This window comes from Gavialis gangeticus, unplaced genomic scaffold (genome assembly GCF_001723915.1).
Source record: "Gavialis gangeticus isolate Ggan-Ray unplaced genomic scaffold, GavGan_comp1, whole genome shotgun sequence".
Lineage (NCBI taxonomy): Eukaryota > Metazoa > Chordata > Crocodylia > Gavialidae > Gavialis > Gavialis gangeticus.
Window position 1 is genome coordinate 14,036,867 of NW_017728980.1, and position 6,032 is coordinate 14,042,898.

Below are 6,032 nucleotides of genomic sequence, written 5' to 3' on the forward strand. Positions count from 1 at the left end.
GGGGGGGGGGGGGGATATTGGGTCACTAAAGATTTTTCAGAAGAAGATATCTAGACTTTTTTTAAAAACTGGATTCCTACTGATGCACCAAGCATCTAAGGGTTTGTCTGATCTGTGCTTCTGCTATTTGCTTCATTCTTAGAAGTAATGACATTTTAAAATATTGTTTTCAAGAACCAAAGCACGTGAATAATTTATCTTTAAAAGCTAAGTGATGCCTTAACTTCCCCTTCAAAATTAAAATGCCTTGAGCTCCCCACCACTCAAAGAAAGAAGGTGGGGGGGAGCAAAATGACAGGGGAAGACATACCAAGGACAATCGCATCCCTTTCCTTTCTCTCCCGTCCCCGCTGGTTGCTGCCCACTTGTCTCATCCAAGCCTCTCATCTGCTAAAATAACTTGTCTTTTTTCCTTCCTTTCACTGAGGTAGAGACTGAAACTGTGAGTTCTCTAAAGACCTTTCGGAATGAAGTGTTCGAGGCCATGGTGGCTTTTAAAGAAAGCAAGCAGTGTGAGCTGGCTCGGGTAACAGCTACAGCTGTTTAACTGTGATGTGCCACACTACTCTTTATCACAAAAAAGACTTGTACGGGCATGTTCAACATCACAACTTCCAGCTGGCAGGTCTGCAGTCCCCACGGCACAATCCGCAGCCCTGCTAGGTGTGTGGGCTCCCTGTGCAGTGTGTAGTAAGGGCTGGGCATCTCCAAGGGAACCCCAAAGCTAGCGTACTATTTTTGTCCTCGGTCAATAGCAAACGCTTGTGTCTTAAATATTCTCCCCTCCCCTGGTAGGGCCGAGATGCTTTATCCGTTGTTGCTGGGAAGTACCTTGGCTCTGAGCTCATGCTTTTTTGCAGGCAGCATCTGTAGCCTTCTCTTTCGGATAGGGCTCATTCCTTTCTCTCAAAAAACCCCAAACTTCTGAGAAGGAATAGTGCAGGGCAGTGCTGCCCCCCCTTCTCCAATAGCTCTATACTTGGAGCATGAGCTCCTGGCTCTCCCCAGTCCTATGTCCAATTCCCACCCCGCCCCATTCAGGCATACCAGCCTTCCCTGTTCGAGTGGACCAGGGAGCAGAAGCAAATGTGAACCCCCTATCCTGCACACAGCCCCTCTCCCCCTGCTCCTCCCAGGAGGGACTCCAGCTCAGGTTACACATCCCTCACCACTAGGATTCTGCGTAAAAAAGGATGCACTGCCCCGAGAGTAGTGGCGGCTGCCCTGAATGTCCTAGGAAGTCGAGTCCAGTAAGACATGCTCCTCTGGAAAGGTAGGTGGAGGGATTTGTGAACTGTAGATCCCAAGCTGCTTAGCCCCACCATGCCTGGCTGCACCTTAGGTACCAGGGGATCTTTAATGTCCAAGTTATAGTACCTGAGGGACTCTGCCTCAGGATCAAGCAGTAGTTGAACAGGGATTTTGAGAATAAGTCCACAGATCTTGGTTGTCATCTGTCTTGACATGTAAGCCACCAGAAACTGACTTTGACACGAGTAACACGCAGGTTTGCTAGGATGTTTTTGCCACTCAGAGATGGTGAATATAAAAATCGCCATATTCAAACTTGCACACCGCTGCCGTATCATGAAACGTAGCTTCTTCCCAGTACTGGGAGAATGGGCATCACACCAACCAAGAAGTGGCAGACATGCAAGTGTGGGCAAAGGGTTGTAGAGTTTAGCTGGGTCATTATCACCCTTTCCTAAGATGTGGTAAGTAAACAGCAGGATGAACACCATACCCCAATTAAAATCTCCATTCCTAGCACCATAGTAGCCTTGGCTCAAGGACACTTGTTTTCTCCTTTCATGGCTCCTTTCACTGCCTCCTGGGAGCAGCCTGGGCTCGGTGGCTGGCAGTGGTGCGCTGACCAAAATGGCCTTGCATGCCATGCTCAGCGCATGTGCTGGGGGTTACTGACCCCTGATCTAGGCAGGGGCCCCCTCTATCTCTGGTTCCTGCTCCTCAGCCTGGCTCCTGCCCCTGCCTTCAGGCCAGGACTGCCGGCTGTACAATGCGGGGCCCCGCGCCACTGCCCTGGGCCTTCAGCAAAGGAAGCTTTGAGAGATCCCTTGCCCCCCGCGAGGGCAGGACTGCCCCGCTATTCCCCTGGCATCCCGCTCTGCAGAGGGGCAGCCCCTGCCACTGTCACTGTGCCGGGGGACCCCAGACAACCCCCTTGTCCCAGGCGGGCCAGGGGCCGGCCTCCCTGCTCCGAGTGAGCTCTCCCCCGGGGCCGGCCTCCCTGCTTCGAGTGAGCTCACCATTTCCCGGCAACTTCCCCTCCCCGGCCCCGGGCACCAAGCCCAGCGCTGCGGGGCGAGGGGCCCGACTGCTGCTGCCAGGTGGGGAGCCAGGGAGGACGGCCCCCCCGCGATGCCACCCGGCCCCAGGTGCTGTGGGGCTGCAGGCCGCCCTGCCCCGGGTGGGGACCGACCCCGACCCCGACCCCGCTCCAGCCGCGGGGGGGCGAATGAGGCGTCTTCCCCGCCCCCGCCCCCGCCCCACTACCTGGAAGGATGCTTCCTTCTCGGCGGAGTTTGAACTGCGGGCTGCTCCCCGCCTGCACCGGGGTTTTGCTGCGGGAGGCTGGACAAGCCCCACGTGCGAGGGGCGGCCCGCGGCTGCTCCCTCCCTCTGCCCAGAATTTCCATTTTCCCGCACGCTTTCCCCCGCGGGCTGCAGGCTGTCTCGCAGCAGCGACGTCGCTTCCTTCCGCTCCGCGCGCCCCGCGCCGCACGGCTCTTCCCCTGAACCCGGGCTCTTTTCTTACACCCACTGAAATCGTTGGGAAAACGGTTTTTGAGCAAGCGACAAATTTTTCGGCGAGCTAAAATATGTTGATGTTGATGTACTTGCCCTCAGCCGGACGGGCTCGGGTTACCAAGCCGCCCAGGTCCCCCTGCACGAGCCCGCTCCGCGGTGCCGACCCTTCTCCTGGCGGTCATGGCCAGCACAGGGTTTCTGAGCAGTGATTTTCGGGGGCCACTGATGAAGCCTGCTCAGTGACATGGCACTCGCCCCGGCGCCGCGGCGGCATTCATCGCTGGCTCTGGCATTTGTAGCCTGCAAGGAATAGGGCAAGTACAAGGCTTCCCCCCCCACCCCCCCTTTCAGTCCTCATAGCGAGACAAACTGACAGCACAGCACCAAACTGCACGTTTTACCCGGTTTTTAACTGAGATGAGTGATACACTGTAACCTTACACTTGGGGTTATTGTTTCACTTGTGGAGCTGGTTACAACGATATTATAGATTCGTGTCTTGACTTATTCCTCTAGGTATATATGCAGAATGCTTGTATTACGCTGGCGGGCTCCATTGTTAGTATAATAGTTGTGGTTGGGTTTCTTTGTTCAAACTTGTTTCTTTTGTCCCGTGGGTGGATGTGTGGTGTCCTTTTCGGCGGCATGGCGGCGAGGCATTTCGCCAGAATCCTTCAGACCTTGAAATGGAAACACTTCTTTCTTTTTGCCTTTTCCCCCTCTCTTTTCTTGGAGCTGGTGCTATTCCCGGGGTCACAACTGAGCTCTAACTTGCACTTTCCCAACACGGCTGGAAACAAAGCAGCCACAGAAGGCTAAGTGCGATGTCTTGCATTAGACCAAGTGAATAGCTGGAAATATTTTATTTTGGTTTTTTGCAAGTTTTTGGGCACGAGCGCCCTTCTTCGGGCACGGGGACAAAAGTGAATAGTTGGAAAAAAACTGCAAGTTTTTGGGCACGAGCGCCCTTCTTCGGGCACGGGGACAAAAGTGAATAGTTGGAAAAAAAACTGCAAGTTTTGGGGCACGAGCGCCCTTCTTCGGGCATGGGCACAGCCTGCTGGCGGTCCTCTTCTCTCTCGGGTCGGCTCGGAAGAAGCTGAAGCCCATGTGCAAAATGCAGGGCCGTGAAAATGCAAGCTCAGGCGCACTCCTTTCCCCTGCGCCCGCCCGCATTTTCACAGACCTGCATTTTATTTTGCACCCGTTGGCGCCTGGAGAGAAGAGTCCTGCCCGCCTGCAGAAGGCTGTTTGTGCTTGCGAAAGGCCGTGCCTCCAGCTGTTCGCCTGGTGTGAGACAAGATAGTAGCCCTGGGTCCATTTCTAATGGAAGGGCAGAGGCGGGCGCTCATTCCCCCGTGTCCTTAGGCCCACGGGGCTACAACCAACACCGCCGACACGATGCATTCCCGTGGAAAACCCTCCGCCGCGAGCGTGGAGCTGCCTCGTGCCCCGGGGCCGGGAGTGCCTGGGACTGCCCCGGAGCACGGGTGCCGGCTTTTGGGGAAGTGCTGCTGGTTCTGCCTCGCTCGCAGTTTCGTTTCCCGTCCGCGGCTCTTGCTAACCGTGTCCTGTTGCTGCCGCTTCCCATCGTCTCCAGTATGTCGGAGCCTGAAGAAGACCAAACAAACGTATGCATTAGATGCGCACGTAGCGCCACGTCTCCGGGCTTTGCTGCCTTCGGCCCAGGCCGGGTTTAGGAGAAGATTGAAAACGGCATTCTTTAGATTAACCCCGCCCGCCCCCCAAACACACACACACACACACGAGCCATGACACTGGAAGCAAGCCCAGTGCGACCGTGTCAGCCCGTTCATGCTTGTCCTTTCCCTTTGAACAAGGACGGGCGTAGTTCATCTTCTGCATGGAAACAGCTGGAGACCCTCCTAACTTGGCGATTAGGGTCTACGACTATTTTCTAAAAAATGGACAGCGCTGGTTTGCATGGAGTGAATCTGCCCGGCATTGCCTGGAGGGCCGGGCTCGCACTCGGCGGGGACAGTCGCGTCGCCGCCCCCAGCCGAGTCGTGCCAGAAACGCGGGCTGGCCACACGTGCGAAGTTCAGCGCGTTATAAATAAGTACATGGAGAGCTGCTGAGACAGGAACGGCAGGAGTCCCGGCTTCACTGGAGGGAATATCTCATGGCACGTCCTGTCTTTGCGACATGAGGGGTTCCCTCCAGTTTCACAGTCGGTAGGGTCGGAAGGGTCCATGGCAGGAAAGAGTACTGGGTACTACTTTGGCTTTTCGATCCGCTTTAATCACTAGGTTAAAGTCCTCGTTAATTTCTGTAATAAATATTCTCCATTCCATCATTAATATAAACAAGTTTAAATGTTGTTATTCCCAGCGGACTACATCGAAGCAACACTGATGAAGGCTATGATTTCAGTTCATAACGAACCACAAGTGTCAGAGCAACATTAAAATGGCCCAATACTTTGGCCGTGCTCCCGGACCAGTTTTAGGACCGTAAGAATGACTAGCGTTTCCGGTGCTTACGACCCCTGTTCAGACCCGCACCGGAGACAAACCGCGTTCACATGGACTCCATGTCCTCGCCTCTGCGTGGCTGGCAGCATCCTCTGAGGACCGCACGAAATGGCAAATAGCTGCGTTTGGAACAGGGGAAGCCCAGCTGGTCTCAGACCAGCAAATCCCAGTACACCCGATCATGGCAGAGGAGGGGACGCTGAACTTTGTGTAGTGGGCCGGATCCTGCTGGATTCAGGTGACTTGGTGTCAGGGGATGGTATCCCTTCTCCAAGGCGGCTCATCGGCTCTTGGCCCTTCCCAGTCCTGCTCGCTCGTCTCTTTATTCCAGGGAGATGTCAGCTCTGAGGATGGCAAACCTGCAGGAAGAAAGAGAAAAGGTGTAGTGGAGGAAGGAAAACCTGGTCATGGGATTTTCTGTGGTGACTTCCCACAGTGTCAGAGCATGGCCTGACTTGGGGACTGGTGGTAAACCTCAACTCCAGTTTGACAGTTAACAGGCAAAACACGGTCCCGGGCGCCCCCCACCCTGAGGGGATGGAGACGGGGCGCGGGGGGGTAACGGTCGCTGCCTGAGGCGCTGGTGACCGTGAACGGTCGGGGGGGGGAGGGTAATGGTCGCTGTTTGAGGCGCCGGTGACCGTTACCGCCCGGGGGGGGGAGGGTAATGGTCGCTGTTTGAGGCGCCGGTGACCGTTACCGGCCGCCTCGGGGCGCGCGGGCGGGAAGCTGCGGGCGGCCCTTTCCCCGCTGCCCTCCGTCTCCTCA